The sequence below is a fragment of the Musca autumnalis genome, unplaced genomic scaffold (assembly GCF_047663935.1).
Source record: "Musca autumnalis isolate F117 unplaced genomic scaffold, ASM4766393v1 scaffold_7, whole genome shotgun sequence".
Classification (NCBI taxonomy): domain Eukaryota; kingdom Metazoa; phylum Arthropoda; class Insecta; order Diptera; family Muscidae; genus Musca; species Musca autumnalis.
Window position 1 is genome coordinate 1,069,532 of NW_027412310.1, and position 17,952 is coordinate 1,087,483.

Sequence of the window (17,952 nt, forward strand, 5' to 3'; positions counted from 1 at the left end):
TTTAATTTTGTTCTTCTTCTTTTTGCTGTGCGAAAATGAATTTGCTACTGTTTTTGTTTAATTTCAAGCACATTCTGTTGCAATTACAGTTTTTGAAACATTTTATGTTTGAATTTAAGCAGTTTGTGTTTAATTACAAGAACATTCTTTTGAAACTACTGTTTTTGCAATCATTTGTGTTTGAAAATACGCATTTCCATAAATTGCACTATAATTTGTTAGTTATTACTAGACAGCGGAATTATATGCAACCCAAATTTTTGGCCCGATTCATGTCAATTTTTTGGACTGGGCATATTTTTGGCTCCTGATTACATTGCAATCGAAACATATGACATATGCAAAATGCATAAATTTTTGCATATGCAAAATTTATGCACTTTACATATTTTCTTATGCAACAAATATTCTTATGCAACAATAATAGGTACAAAAATGTTTGTGTGTACAATTTTTCTGTTTTAAATTCTCTTCAGACAAGTCAATAAAATTGAGGAATGTATAACCACAGCGACGACCTTCAAAATACCGAAAATCGGGAGGTATCGTTCTGTGGAGGCTATATGAAGGCCTGAACCTAAACCGACAAATTTTAGGTGGAAAGTTTTTTACCCCCAAGGAAGACTTAATACCAAATTTCAGCCATTTCGGAGCGATATTGAGGGCACAACCTTTAAAATACCAGAAATCCGGAGGTACCGTTCTATGGGGGCTATATGAAGACGTGGACCTATACCGATAAATTTCAGGTGGAAAGTTGTATACCCCCAACGAAGACTTAATTTCAAATTTTAGGAATTTCGGAGGGATATTGAGGCCACAACCTTCAAAATACCAAATTTCAGGTGGAAAGTTTTATACCCACAACCAAGACAAAATGCCAAATATCAGTCATTTCTGTGGGATATTGAGGCCACAGCCTTCAAAATACCGAAAATCGGGAGGTACAGTTCTATGGGAGCTATATGAAGACGTGGGCCTATACCGACAAATTTTAGGTGGAAAGTTTTATAACCACAACAAAGACAATATGAAAAATTTCAGGTGGAAAGTTTTATACCCACAACGAAGACAAAATGCCAAGTATCAGTCATATCTGTGGGATATTGAGGCTACAACTTTCAAAATACCGAATATCGTAGGTACCGTTCTATGGGGTCTATGTTAAGACGTGGACCTATGCGGATAGCTTTCAGTTGTAAAGTTGCATACCCCTAACGAAGACTTAATACCAAATTTCAGCCATTTCGGTGGAATATTTAGACCACAAATCCTTGAATATATTTTTGCATATGCTTATTTTATGAAGATATGTAAAAATATGTCAAAATATGCACGATATGCAAAATATGTCACAGATCAAAATACTAAACAGAAAGCAATAGCAAACAACCACCCAAGTGGAAATATTTATAAAGATCAAAACAAGGAAATCCAAATCTGCAAAGAACAAAGAATTAATTAAGTGGCAATACATTAAAACAGTCTTACAATAAGACACACAGCCAACGACCAATCCAGAATGGTCAAAATGCAAGCTAAACATTTTGACCATAGATATGAAATAAGCATCTAGCTATAAGTTAGTCTTAAGATATCGTTCAACGAATAAAGTTTAAAAAATGGAATTATGGTTCATTTTTATTACTGGCGGAGTCGGTCAAAGGATCACAGATCCCTTCATTAATAATGTGAACGTAAATTAATTTAATAAAGAACTCGGGCATCAGAGTGACGCCTATAATTAATATGAACGCGAAGTTTAAATAAATTTAATAGAGAACCCGGGCATCAGAGAGATTCCTATAATTTATGCGAACGTGAAGTTTAAATTAATTTAATAAAGAACTCGGACATCAGAGTAAAATATTAAAAATATAACACCGATTCCTGTAACGAATGTGAACGTGAAGTTTTTTTTAATAAAGGATCTCGGGAAAACAAAATTAAGAATAGAACACGGATTCCTGTAACTAAAGTGAATCTGGTCTCGGCAAAAAGGCTCGTTTATAGCCTATATAGACGGCAGCCTTAATGTGCTTTAAAAATGCAAAAAATTACTATTAGGAAAAGCAAATACTAAACAAACAATTTATCGCAAAACGTGTGAAGGAAGAAAAGCAGGCAATCAACACAGAAGGAGCGAAAGAAATCTTATCTCGAGGAAAACGAGGAAAGGATCATTTGGGAGTGACTTATGTAGACTTTTTTCAAAAACATAATTGTCGTTAAGTATAACTTTGTAAAATTATATAAAAGATTTTATTTGAAAAACCTAATGGTTTTTACGAGTTTTACCCAGAATTTCGTTATTTCCGGATACAAACAAATATATTTTTGTGGGTTTTTAGACACTAGCGCCCATGATTCGGCCATAACCTAAAAATCATCATGAAGGCTGCCATTGAAAAATAAATGGCTTATGTGGTAAGATATCACTGGTAAATGATTTCCCTTTAGCAGTCCTCGTGTCGATTTCTAGGTTATGGCCGAATCATGGGTGCTATGAACTTTATATTGTATATTTGAATACTAGACTATGTAGTAGACACCCTAAGCATATCCACATTGCCATATGAAGACCCGATGACTTCCCCCGATGACGTAATTACAGCTTAAAGTGGGCAAAATATGCAATTTTTACAAGGTCCGTCGTATGTTTTCTATATTTTTTCGTTATACATTCACTGTAATTATTTCAACGTACAACATCTTCTTAATATATTAGTGTCTAAAAACCAACAAAAATATTTGTTTGTATCCGGAAATAACGAAATTCTGGGTAAAACTCGTAGAAACCGATTTTGAGCTATATCACAAGAACAAGAGCTGATGGAGAAAAACCGTGACCGGATTTGAAAATAAACAAAACAAAAATTTTGGTTGAAACATTCAACTTTTTAATTTTTTTTGAGCAGTGTTATCAATAGAGCAACTTTACGATCAAATGCGGTCACTTAGGTTCAAAACTAACGCAACAAATGTTTATGATGAAATTACGTCTATACTCAGTCGACTTAATATGATGAACCGTATCGATATCAAAATCAGGTAGGTTATGATGCTATCATAGCCGTCAATAAAAGTACAGCACTAGATCTTCAAAAATAAGCTCATAGAACCAATGCGCTCCATAATTTGTTGTCGGAATCCGACAAATATGCTATGAAAATACTATTTTATACCAATTATGCCTATTATAATGCAAATCCAGATAAAACTTCAAATAAAAAGTCTAACAAAAATCTAGGAAAATAAACCTTATAACCAGAATTCGAACTCAGACCGAAATAATCCTACAAATAGTTGATTTTATAATCAAAATACAAACCAACATCGGAATGATTATAATGATCATCCTGTTGCTACCCAACCGGATAATGATAGACCGATTCCGATGGAAGTGGAAAATTTTCAGCAGGACAGTTCAACAGACTCGTCCACATAATGATAGGTAAATGTAAATTCCTATTAGATACAGGTGCAATGAATTCCTTAGCCAACCATAACGTTTTCCATCCAACAAAAATTTTAAAATTAAAAAATCCAAAAAGGCGATTGGTAATGCTTTCAGTGAATTTGAACTTTCAGGTGAAACTTTTGAATTTTTTTATATATGACTTTAGCAATGAGTATGAAGGTCTAATAGGTAATGATATTATACGAAAGTATAAAGCAATCATAGATTTTGAAAGTAATTACATGCTATTAAATGGGAAGAGCATTCCATTCTATTTCGATGACAGGAGGAAAGTCATACTGAGTATATTTTCGGGGGAACACCTCTATAAAATCCCATCTGGTTCTTTTAACTCAAATGTCCTAATAAATAATGTAACAAAAAATTCTAAAGACATAATATGCAACGAAGGCTTTTATAATTGCGGGGATAATGAGATAAACATTAAAATATGTAACTAAACTGATCAGAAGAATTATTATGTACTCAAGAAGTTAGTGAAATACACAACTTTAAAAAAGGTCCGGGTGTGGAAATAAATAAGGGAAATATTGACCCACATTTTATAATAGACAAAATTAGAACCGAACATTTAAATTCTGAAGAAAGAAATCAGTTAAGCAAACTCCTAGTGGAATTCCAAGAAATATTCCCATATAATGAAAAGTTATCTTTTACTCATTAAATAAAGCAACGTATAATTACTAAAGACGAAATTCCAATTATGAGCAAAATATACAGATATCCCTACATCCATAAGGAGGAAACCCAAAAACAAATAACAGAAATGTTGCAAAATGGCATTATTGCACCGAACAATAGTCCTTACCACAGTCCTGTTTTGGGGGGTACCTACCAAATCAGACTCATCTGGAATAAAAAATGCAGACTCGTATTTGATTATAGAAAATTAAACGATAAAACAGTGGATGATAATTATCCCATTCCAAATATAACTGATATTCTGGATAAATTAGGAAAATCCAATTATTTTTCCATTCTTGATCTTAAAAGTGGCTTTCATCAAATTGAAGTCCAAAAAAGATAGACCTAAGACTGCATTATGAACTTAATAGGATGCTATTTGGATTGAAAAATGCACCGAGCACTTTTCAACGATTGGTCGACAACATTTTTAGAGAGATTGTATCAAAAAAGCAATGTATGGTGTACATGGATGTATAGTGTACATGATTATTTTTTTTAAATAATTTAGAAGAACACATTAGAAATTTGAAATCTGTATTGTTAAAATTAAGAAATGCACGACTTGACAAATGTGAATTTCTAAGAGGTAGAATTTCTTGGTCATACTGTGAACGAGAAGGGAGTATTTCCTAACAAAAAGAAGATTGAAATAATAAATAGAGGTAAGTTATTTCTTTCTTTTTGTTCCTAAAACAGAGAAAGGTATACAATCATCCATAGGAATGACCGGTTATTATCGAAGATTCATACAAAATTACGCCCATATAGCAAAACCAATGACACAATGTTTAAAAATGGATTCCTCCATTAATATTACAAACACAGACTATATTGCTGCATTTAATAAATTAAAAAAAGCACATAGCATACATATCCGGAACACTAAACGAGCATGAAATTAATTATTCAACAATAGAAAAAGAATGTTTAGGAATTGTGTGGTGCCTTAAACAATTTAGACCTTACGTCTATGGAAGAACAATTAAATTATATACAGATCACAAACCCCTTATCTGGTTGAACAATTTAAAAGAACCAAATTCTAAACTAATGAGTTGGAGGATGCAAATAAGCGAGTATGATTACGATATATACTACAAACAGGGACACTTAAACAAAGTAGCCGAATGTTTAAGAAATTCATAATATTGATGAGCAGGAGCCAGACAAATTAATAAATATTAGTAAAAGACCAATACATTTCTTTAAGAGCAAAGTTATTGTAGAAAAAATGTGCTCAGGATCAGCTTCTATAAAAACAATAAAAATTCACCATTCAAACCGTAAAATTATTAAAGCCAAAGACTTCGATAACGACTTTGTTAAAACAATTATTTCAAATCACTTTTATGAAGATAAACACTACGTTATTTACTTGACAGATGAATTATTTGAAATTTTTGAAAATATTCATCGAGAATTTTGTAAAAAATTAAAAATAACCAGATGTTTAAATAACATAATATCAGGTATGTACAATAAAATCTATCGTGAATTGTGATCATTTGGTACCATCGACAAATTAAAATTTAATCGAAAATATCGAAAAAAAAGTTATGTAAAAATAAATTTCCCAAAAAAAATAAATTTCCTGTTTGTACTGTTTTGGTTCAAGATTCAATCATATGATTGCTTAAGTCTGGAGTATTCCTCCATTGGCTTAACATCATTACTATCGAAGGCACGCGCAAAAGGGAACTTTTTAAAATAAAATTCCAACAACAAACGCAGAGGCAACTTTGCTGTAAATTTTGCAAGCTGTAAGTGAGTTTTGTAAACATTATTCTCTGCAAAGAGGATAGTAAAGTGATCCAGTGGACGTATCTCATCGTCATCCCAATAAGAAGGAGTTTTAAAACTGCTGGCATCAATCCAGAAAAAGGAGTTCCCAAAAAAATAAATTTCCTCTAATTAAAACTATGGAAAAATCGCAAAAAAACCGCCTTAAATAATTAAAATCATATTAGTTCGCCATAATTTGTCTAAAAGTTAATAAAAATTTTAATTTTTCATCATTTTAAATTAATTAACATCGCCACTATCGATAGTCGACAATTTGCCAACCCTGACATGCTGATATCAGAGGTGCCAACACTGACATATCGATATCACAAGTGCCAACACTGATATACATGAGTGCACTGATGGAAGAAAGAAACGAGAACATAAAAAATTGTCAAACAGCAGTGCGGACGGACATTTACGCGGAAATAAATTATCAAAAAACAGCGAAAAAACTAATTAAAAGAATACATTTAATACGGAAATATTGGGGAAAAAATTAAACTTGTGTGAAAAAAATAAACGGAATTCCAAGTGCCGGTATCAAGCAATCCACCGGATTGGCACAACAAAAACAATAAGCCGGCGTAAGCCAAATCTCCCTGATTGCCGTGCAACAACAACAAGCCTGAAATAAATAAGGAATTAGCTGAGTTTACGGTGTTTTTTCTTAAATATTCTTAAAATTTTTTGGACAAAATTCTGCGAAAATATTGTGCTGCTTTACATTGTTGGCAAGTGCTGTTTCTGGAAGCGATGAATTACAACAACAACATTGATCTTCATAAATAACCTACGTCAACAGTGTGCTGTGAAATTAAAGGGTGTTTCAACATATAATGATACGTTTTTTACTTTAAATGCAACAAATCATATTTTGAGAAAATGAATCGTAATAAATAAAACAAATCGCGTCGTGTAAAAATAACAAAAAAACATAGACCATTGTTTGTGAGAAATAGTTTTTGTTGTCAAATTCATTTTAGTGGCATAATTTGTTACCATAAGCCATAAGGAAGAAGAAGAAGAAAAAAATTTTATTTTGTAATTTTTTGGGACTTTTGCAGTAAATGCATAGCGGTTTCTGAGTACATATATACATAAATAAATAAGGAGAATTAAAGCACATAAGGTGAACACAAAATAAATAGAAAAGAGTGTTGCCACATCGTTAAGATTTGCTAAGAAAGGGGAATTTTGAATTTCTCCCTGGAATTAATACAAACACTATAAATATAAAAAATAAGCGGTAATACAATTTTTTGAATTTTTTTGTAAAAAATAAAAATGAAAAATAATAAGGAAAAAGAAACAACAACAACAATCAGTTAAGGGCGTTTTGCAAGAAATTTAAGACGAATTTGGAAAAGTTTGATAGTGCAGCATGAAGAGCTAGAGCGACGTTGGAGTAATTTGGTGGAAAGTTTTGAAAATTGCATGACAGAAGATGGTGGTGGGATATTTTTCAAGCGGTAATTATAGACCACTCTGGTTTGTCAGATGCTCAAAGACTTTACCATTTGAGAAGTAAAACGAGAGGTGAAGCTTTGCAGATTGTGCAGCATTTTGAATTGTGTGACGCCAATTTTAAATTAGCTTGGGAAGCATTGAAAGATAGGTTCGAGAATACTCGCATACTTGTTCACCAGCAAATGAAGAAACTTTTTGGAATTCAAGTCGCCTCCTGCGAAACTTCTAAATCAATTCGACATATTCAGAACTGTATTAATGAAAGTATAGCTGTTTTCCAATCTTATACAATTAATACAGACAATTGGAATCCAATAATAGTTCATGTGTGTTCTACAAAATTACCAGAGGATACATTAAGGTCTTGGGAAGACTCACTTAGTGACTATAAGGAATTGCCAACCTGACTACAATTTAATACGTTTTTGAGTAAAAAGATTAAAACTTTGGAAACAATATAAGATTTAAAGAAACCAAGTCAGAAGGAAAACCAAAATTGTTCAAGATCACAAACATTACTCTCTCAATCAAACGAAGATAAAGCCGTGTGTAAAAAATGTAAGCAAATCACGCTCTTAGGCATTGCAGCCAATTTAGATTAATGTCACTCTACAGAAGAATGACGTTCGTGTATGCAAATCGTCGAAATATTACAAGGGAAAATGTCCTAGTCAAAATTCGTGTGCAAAGTGCAAACAGAAGCATCACTCTTATTTTTAAAGATAATGACATTTTCCAACGGGTTACATCTTTCAATAGAACTATCAGAGCAAAAGTGCAAATCATTCGGTTTTTTCAACGACGTCGATGTCGAACCCACTCTGGGAAATACCTTACTACCGAAGATCCAATTACGACTGCGGAAATTATAGATGCTAAACGAAGAATGATGGCGTCGGCTCAAAAGACATTTTATCCTCTTGATTATGAAAACCTATTTCAGAAGAAACAACTTAACAAAAAGAGCGCAATAATGAGCTTGAACCCCTTCTTAGATGAAGAAGGACTTATTCGAGTAGGAGGAAGATTAAATAACTCTGGATTGAGTTATAATGAGCAAGTCCTATAATGAATGAGTCCTTTTGGACACAAAATGCGGCCTAACGAAACTTTTAATCTAATATATTAACGAAGTTTTGCTTCATGCAGAACACAACATTATGCTTAGAGCCATAAGACAGGGCTTCGAAATGTCATTAGAAAGTGCATAAGAGAATGTACGAAATGTACCATCTATGAGCAGAAGTTCCAGAATCAGATCATGGGAACTCTTTCGCGAGAACGAGTCACATTCTCCCTCCCTTTCACTTATACGGGAGTGGACTTCGCTGGCCCTTTCAGCATTAAGCCCCCCCCCCCCCCCCTCAAGAACGCAAAATTGTTGAAAGGCCACGCTGCAGTTTTCGTGTGTTTTTGTAGGCGAGCCGTCCATCTTGACTCTTGCTCCGACCTCTCCGCAGATGCCTTCCTGTCTACTTTCTCTAGATTTGTTGGAACTCGATGAAAAATACAGCGAGCAAGGACCTTCATTCCCCCTTATGCACCCACATGGGTGGCCTATGGGACGCGGGCGTGAAGAGTACGAAGTCTCACCTAAAAAGGTCACTGTAAACTGGAATTATACATTTGAAGAGTTTACGACGCTCCACATACGCATTGAAGCTGTACTCAACTCGAGACCATTGTGTTCAGTATCGGAAGATCCAAGTGAATTGGTCCCCGGACCCCTGGTCAATTTGTGCGAGGAGCTCCTCCTACAGCTCCCCCTGAGTCTTGCCCAACCATACCCATGAAATCACGCTCATACATCAAGAGATGGCAGTGGTTAATAACACTTCATCACATATTTAGTTAGAGATGGAAAGCAGAATACGTCACTGAATTGCAAAGTAGATACAAGTGGAAAACTTGCAGAAATAATCTTAAGGAAGGAAGGTGATCTGGTCATCGTCAAAGACAACTTGCTACCCCCTTCTGAGTAGTGTCTTGGACAAATCACTCAAATTTTTACCGGATCCAAAAAAGTTTTATAAGTTTCGCTTTATCGCTTTTAAGGTTCATGGTACCACGACCTTCTTATGATGTCTATTGTGCTCACTTGGGCATGATATCTCTTGGAAAAAGACGTAAAATTCAGTCGATGCTACTTGTTTTTGATGTAATAAATGGTAATATCGATTGTCCTGAGCTTTTGAGCAAAATTCCTTTTTCAGTACCTAGTAGGTTATCTCTTAGGCACAGAAACTTATTGTATGTTGGACTACATCAGCGTAACTATGCACTAAATGGGCCATTAACACGCGCATTAAATTATTTAAATTCTATACAAGATATTAATTCGTTAGAATTTACGGCATCCAAAACTTCATTTAAAAATGCAATTCAATTTTGTTAATTATATATTTTAATAATATATGTATATATTGTTAATAATATTTGTATATTTTCTTTAGTCTGTAAGGAACATTGTTTAATAGACTTAATTAATAAAAAAAAATAAAAAAAAGATAATAACGTTCGAGTAGTGGAGATAAAAACGAAAAACGGTCTCATTGTTCGCCCAATCATTAGTTGTGTCTTTTTACTTTTTCAGTAATAATTATTCAGTAACTTCTTTTCAGAGAGTAAGAGAGATTTTACTCTTTGATACGAAAATAGAGAAAAAAGTAAAAAGACAGCATTTAGTAAACTTTAGCAAGATAACAGTTGATAACCAAAACAAAAACATTGGCGCCAATGCATGAACGAAAAAATAACTCCAAAGCAATGAAAAAGTTCTTAAATTTTAAGCAAAATAAATAGAAAATAATTAATATGTTAATAAAATAATCAATAAATAAACCTGAGTCGTAATATTTATAGTATTTTTCTACAAAAAAAATAAGATAAACATTGAGCAGCTGACCATTTGCAGATGATTAAAAAACAGCTGATCGAACTTGCTAAAGGTTGCTGGGAAAAATTCTTTCAGCAACTTTTAGCAATTTCTCAGCAAACAACTGTCAAACTTGTTCTCTCACTTCGCTCTCTTTTACTGAACTTTTGTGTAAAAAGACAGCATTTAGTAACATTTCGTAATAATTATTACAAATTATCACGTAAAAAGACACACCTATTAAGTTGTGCGCTAAGGTGTGCCTTCTTCCCACTGCTGCTCCTCAACCACTTCCAGATATTAAGGCTGATAAAGAATTGTCCAAAAACTACTAAACCAATGATCAAATAAAAAAATGCAAGTTTCTCCTTGTATATATTTGTGTTTTCCTATCTTTTCATTCACAGGTACAACATGATTAATGACAATCCCAAATCACGATGCTTTCTCTGTGTTCGCAACCATCCTTTAAAACATTGTTGGAATTGCCGTAAGAAGTTGTTCTACAAGGACAAACATATGCCTTAATTGTCTTGGGTATTGACACACACGATCAGCATGCCCATCAGCAAATAGATGTGAACGATGTAACAAAAACGCCATTTGATGGAACGTCATGACCAGCCCCAGCATGATTCACATCGCGAAGAAGTAATCCAAGCGAGTGGCCACGAAGATGACGTCACCCCGATAAATTCCTCTGCCTACTATCCTTTTGTCAGCACCTATAGAGAACCCAGCCAACAAATTACATAATGCCAATAGAGATGTTTTCTGAAGTAACGTCAGTGATGCAGCATGAATTAGCAGTAGGTAATAAGAGGAAGCATAAAGAGCAAATTGTGAGCGGTCCATTGTAAAAGTCCGAGCGCAATCCTAATCAACATATCATTTTAAAGTCACCCGCATAATAACCATGTTGTTCCCGGGAGTATGTTGAAGCCATGTTCAACAGCAGTGATGTCCCCCTTACTCATCATAGGATTAAAATCAATATTTAGTATTCATTGGTTATTATCGATATGGATTAGTACTAAGTACCATGAATTCCATAGTTGAGTACTCTCCCAAAATGTGTATACATATTCATCTCATATCTTATTTATTCTAATTGTTGCTAATACTTGTTCATTTTGCATGTACATACATATATTAGCACATACATACATATATTCATCAGTCATACATAGCGCTAGAAGCGCTTTTTGGGTTTATGAAACTGTCTTGAATATTAGTTCTTCAGAAGTACTCAATAAAGCAGGAGCTTTAAAAATTGTATTATCCCAAGAAACTGAATATTTGTTTCCAACTCAGCAAATTTCTAGAAGAGGAAACTGTTAGATACTAATAATAGTAATTAAATATTATTAAGTTTTCCCAAATAAATTCGGTTATATTTGTAGAAATGAAACTGACACTGGCCCTCATATTCCTATCCTATGCGATGGCGAAATTAGAATTTGTTTATTTTGACAAAAATGAAGGATAGGTTGGAGAGAAGAAGCTAATAGACCATTATATCAATTAGAAGTAGCTAAACTTACAGTTGAGGAAAATGTTAATTTATTGTATAAAACGTTGCCAAGTAACTCCATAAACGATAGTTTTTATAAAACATTGTCAAGGCCTTTAAAGAATTGGACATGAAATTTAAATCAATATTACATAAGAAAAGAGAAAAAAGAGGACTAATAAATATTATGGGAAGTACATTGAAAATTATTTCGGGAACAATGGACGAAGAACATAGGCAACAAATAATGGAATCCTTAAGAAACTTGAATACGGACACATTAAATTTAATTGACGAAAACAATAAACAAGTTAGTATCAATAAAGAACTACAAGCTCAAATAGAGAATCTAAAGCAGAATATAGAGAACCAACAAAGATATATAAAGAGTAATATAAAAAATCTTATCCTCAATACTCAGATAAAAGACAACTTCCATTATATGAAAATCGTATTTCAAAATCATAATGACATAAATTCCTTATTACAGTTCATTGATACCATAAAGGACGTAATTTTGACGAAAAGATTGGGCATACTAACAAGAAATATACTGACGGACAAAGAAAATGATTTAGTTAGGTCAACGGACGAGTTTAGAGGAATAAAAATAGCTTCGTTAACTTTTGGAAGTGACACCGATTGGACGCTCTTAATACCGCGTTTAAGTACTCAAATTTTCGAAAACTATGTTTTGGAGCCACTGAAAAGTGTGAAAGCTTATTATTAACAAATAATGAAATACTTTTAGATAACACTATCCAACACTGAAAATGCAAACAACTTCTAGTATGCATTTTTGAAAGTACATATTGAGACTACAAAAATCCTAGTAGGGTTTTGTCCTGTCAGATCTAGTTCGGATTTTATGGCCTCATCTAACCCGGGCTAAAGCTACACTTTTTTGCATTTATTAGGTCTTTATCTCAGAAACGAATAGGAACTTGGCATTGGTGTATTTAGCAATATTGTTGCCCTAAACTTGTAGAACTTATCTTTTGAACCGGCCACATAATAAAAACTCCATCTAGGGCATCAAAACCTATAAAATATAAAAAAATTTACATAATTGCTGAAATTCTGGTCAGTATCGTCTAAAATATTGGGATTTGAGCCAAGTAACCTTTTGCATAAATCTTCCAAATAAAGTTATCAACAATTCTTCAGAACATTGTTATGAACCAGCCTAAAGCGGCCTTCTGGTGGCGATCTGACTTGCTCAGTCGTGGCATCATCATCAGGGGGTTCTCAACCCTTTCCACCAAACGACCTAGGGGTCTAACAACGGAAAAAGTAATGACAGGACAAACACAATAAAAAAACAAATATTGGGAGTTGAGCCAAGTAACCTTTTGCATAAATCTTCCAAATAAAGTTATCAACAATTCTTCAGAACATTGTTATGAACCAGCCTAAAGCGGCCTTCTGGTGGCGATCTGACTTGCTCAGTCGTGGCATCATCATCAGGGGGTTCTCATCCCTTTCCACCAAACGACCTAGGGGTCTAACAACGGAAAAAGTAATGACAGGACAAACACAATAAAAAAAACAACAACACACCATACACACATGACCGGGGAACTTGGTGACTAGTGTTCCCACACTCAGCCCTCCCAACCTTGACCCTTTTTCGGTACCTATTGTGTGATACAGTTGTATGCATAGCCAACGAGTGTGCAAATTCTAGTGAATGACAGCCTAAATCCCATAGGGAAGAATGAGACGACAATAAGTCATTGAATAGTCCAATAAATGGGGACGCGCGTTTTTTTTGTTGCACACACATTTACATGCGCGTAGATTGAGACACCAACCACGCTACAGGCCACAATTCCCATTTTTAATAATGTACAATTTTTTTTTTTTGCTTTAAAGAAATTAAATCAAGATAGAGATGTATGTCCAATAAATAACTCACTTTAGGCATAATTACCTGTTTTCTACCATCCGATGAGACACGTAAGCTTCCAGAATACACGAGAATTTTTTTTATGAGTTTTAGGGGGTTAACTCCTACTTATCCATTCAGGCCACGAGATTTCCTTTATCCGCGAGGAGTTTCGCAGGAATGTCCACATACCCACCACGCACATCGACATTTCCAGCACTAACTTTGGAAATGCTGAAGTTTTGTTGCGTGGGGCTGGAGAAAATGTAAATTTAAGCTCCGATGCGTGTTACTCCTGGCTGCCGGTGAACGAGAAAGAAAAAACCGGATACATGAGACGGCCGGTTCATACACTAAACTCGCAGTGTTGCCAACCCCTATTATATTAGAAGATACAACACTGTTGGGGTCTATAGGGATCTAGAGGGTAGGGTAAAGGAAAGAAAGTCGATAAATGTCGGAAAATGGGGAAACTCGAGAAAAAAAGGGAAAAATTTTGGCTTGTAGCGGCCATATAAAAGCCATAACGGGGAAAAATTGGCTTAGAAGTTATTGGTGTGTGGCATAAAGAAGCCATTTTTAAAATTATTCAAAGTCCCCCCATTAATCAAATAATAAAAGTGGAACGCCATTAATTTGTTTTTGAAATCGACAAATTTTTATTTGGTTAAATTTTTTTTTCTGGTTGTGTTGGTTCGGATGTATGTGTTTGCGCGTATTAAAAATTGTAAGTTGTGTTGGATTTATAAGTAGAAATGTTTTGTGTTTGAATGTTGCTTTTCCCTTTATTGTAAGGTAACGCCAAAACTAAGGAAACAACATCGCCTATACAATACTGGCCCCTCCTAATAGCTATAAGGAGGAGGTCAGCCGTATTATTGGGAAATTGACCAAAATCCCGACTAGAAAATCGGGTAAATAATTGGCATATTCCGTGGCCAACTGCAGACGTTGATGACAGATGATGTATTCTGGGCCGCAAGCGTATATATTCATGAGACTCGAGCGATATCTTTGATGCTGGGTTGAACAAACAAACGTAAAAATCTGAAAGTAAAAGATATAACATGGCCATTAGTACCAGTGAAACAAGGTAAAATTGGTTTTTACACCTACCGTTTATTTTTGCATCTGTCTAAAAACTGCCTGCATCGGCCTTATTATCATAGTGCCTTCTGAAACGAAAGAAATAATTTTTTTATTAGTGACGAATATAATTAAATCACCATAACTTCAACAATTAATTAGTGTTGTAATTTTATATTATATAACGTTTAGTATAAGTGTAATTGTCAGTAGTTAGTGCTTTAGAAAGTAAGAGATTTAAATTGTTAGGGTTTTTAACGCCAGGGAAACTGTGTGAGAGTAGGGTTACCTCCGTCGTACGGTAGGAAAATTTAAAACTTTGTGTTTATGGACCATTTAGAAAGTCCATAATACCACTACTAAGAGAGCTCTGTTAGGAAGTGTAATGTAGAGTAAAGAGGCCAGATTGGCGAAGTAAAAAAAATCCTATACGTATATAGCTGGTAGCCTGAGTAAGTGGCTCACTTTTAATCGGTCTGGTGTTAGGAATTCCAGGAAAAAAATTGACTTTTTATATGTTCATAGTAGTAAGATTTAAAAATATGTTAATAAATTCTTTCTATGTTTGAATGTTTGTCATAAGAATATGATTTGCTAAATTTTTTTTGTAAGAGAGAGGAGTCTCGAATGTAAGTTGCTAGTGAGGTAAGTGTTCGTGGAGTATGGGGCCCTTTAATAATATTGATTTAAAGGACAAAAGGGTCAAGGTTGGGAGGGCTGAGTGTGGGAACACTAGTCACCAAGTTCCCCGGTCATGTGTGTATGGTGTGTTGTTGTTTTTTTATTGTGTTTGTCCTTTCATTACTTTTTCCGTTGTTAGACCCCTAGGTCGTTTGGTTGAAAGGGTTGAGAACCCCCCTGATGATGATGCCACGACTGAGCAAGTCAGATCGCCACCAGAAGGCCGCTTTAGGCTGGTTCATAACGATATGGCGCCCAAATTCTAAAACATTTTTGTCCTATCGTCCCTAAATGTCAAGTGCAATACAACACCAGCACGATTTCTGCGCAAAACTTCAGCGCCAAAAACAAAAGTGGCGAGGACATGAAAATATACTGTGTAATAACACCGAAACACAGAACAATAGACAATAGGGTGTAATAGCTTAAACTGGAATATCGCCTTTCCTAATAGCTAACTAATATTGTATCCACATATTTGAAACAAATCTGTGATTAAAGTGCAATATATAGTTTAGATAATTAGGAGAGTAGGATATTTTAGTCCATACAAAAGGGTCTAGTTCAATAGCTCTTGTTCGTTAATTGTAACAAAGATTGTATTGTTTCATGACCTGTGTTTTTTTATGTTTCCGTGTGTTTTGTTTATTTTGTAGAGTAACCATAGACTAGGGATAGAAAAAGGCGAAAGTGCAGTATCTGCTTTGACTATAGCTGTCAAAGACTGTACTGTATGAGAGTACCCTTAGCAAGTGATCTTTTATATCGACAAACGAATTAAATGTCTTGTGACATCCCTTAATGATTCAATGTTCCTAAATGTAGCGTTTAAATGTCATCTATCAATGCGCCATGACCGCCATCAAAGGACACCTAGACAAAAAAATGGTTCTATCAAAAGCGAAACCACGCACTTAAACCATACTAGCAGCTGAAAAAACATTCAAAATCCTCTCATATGTGTTATTTGTATTGAAGTGAAAAACTAATTTTTGTGTAAACTATACCTAATGATTTTTAAATTAATAACTGATACCATATTTTTAATCGATTTAGCATAGACTAATATTTACCTAACCAATCTTGTGTATTACTATATTGTTGTAGCCCTCGTTGATTAGTAAAAGATCAAAGAACTCTAATAATTTTTGCATATCAAGAAAAAAACAAAAACAAAGAACCACTTATAAACTTTAAAATCAAATATTAAACTTCTCATGAGCGCCAAAGCCGCAAATAGAAGAAATAGAAGTAAAAGAAATCGCTCCTTGGTTTTTGATCTGAGCAGGACTTCTATTTCGTCCCCTGTGCCAAAACAGAAGAAAACCCCGACAGAGTCAAAAATGGGAAAAGCTAAAGCTAATAACGACCCTTCAAATCTTCCAAATAAAGTTATCAACAATTCTTCAGAACATTGTTATGAACCAGCCTAAAGCGGCCTTCTGGTGGCGATCTGACTTGCTCAGTCGTGGCATCATCATCAGGGGGTTCTCAACCCTTTCCACCAAACGACCTAGGGGTCTAACAACGGAAAAAGTAATGACAGGACAAACACAATAAAAAAAAACAACAACACACCATACACACATGACCGGGGAACTTGGTGACTAGTGTTCCCACACTCAGCCCTCCCAACCTTGACCCTTTTTCGGTACCTATTGTGTGATACAGTTGTATGCATAGCCAACGAGTGTGCAAATTCTAGTGAATGACAGCCTAAATCCCATAGGGAAGAATGAGACGACAATAAGTCATTGAATAGTCCAATAAATGGGGACGCGCGTTTTTTTTTGTTGCACACACATTTACATGCGCGTAGATTGAGACACCAACCACGCTACAGGCCACAATTCCCATTTTTAATAATGTACAATTTTTTTTGCTTTAAAGAAATTAAATCAAGATAGAGATGTATGTCCAATAAATAACTCACTTTAGGCATAATTACCTGTTTTCTACCATCCGATGAGACACGTAAGCTTCCAGAATACACGAGAATTTTTTTTATGAGTTTTAGGGGGTTAACTCCTACTTATCCATTCAGGCCACGAGATTTCCTTTATCCGCGAGGAGTTTCGCAGGAATGTCCACATACCCACCACGCACATCAACATTTCCAGCACTAACTTTGGAAATGCTGAAGTTTTGTTGCGTGGGGCTGGAGAAAATGTAAATTTAAGCTCCGATGCGTGTTACTCCTGGCTGCCGGTGAACGAGAAAGAAAAAACCGGATACATGAGACGGCCGGTTCATACACTAAACTCGCAGTGTTGCCAACCCCTATTATCTTAGAAGATACAACACTGTTGGGGTCTATAGGGATCTAGAGGGTAGGGTAAAGGAAAGAAAGTCGATAAATGTCGGAAAATGGGGAAACTCGAGAAAAAAAGGGAAAAATTTTGGCTTGTAGCGGCCATATAAAAGCCATAACGGGGAAAAATTGGCTTAGAAGTTATTGGTGTGTGGCATAAAGAAGCCATTTTTAAAAT

At 34.7% G+C, this 17,952-nt stretch overlaps 1 long non-coding RNA gene across 1 annotated transcript; it reads right to left on the reverse strand.

The window, feature by feature from the left end:
* Positions 1–14,331: 14,331 nt before the first annotated feature.
* Positions 14,332–17,674, reverse strand: LOC141388194 (uncharacterized). Its single transcript, XR_012408754.1, has 3 exons — positions 17,412–17,674; positions 14,813–14,871; positions 14,332–14,743 (listed from the first exon to the last, which is right to left on the reverse strand). It is a non-coding gene; the product is annotated as an uncharacterized lncRNA (long non-coding RNA).
* Between the last annotated feature and the right edge of the window lie 278 nt (positions 17,675–17,952).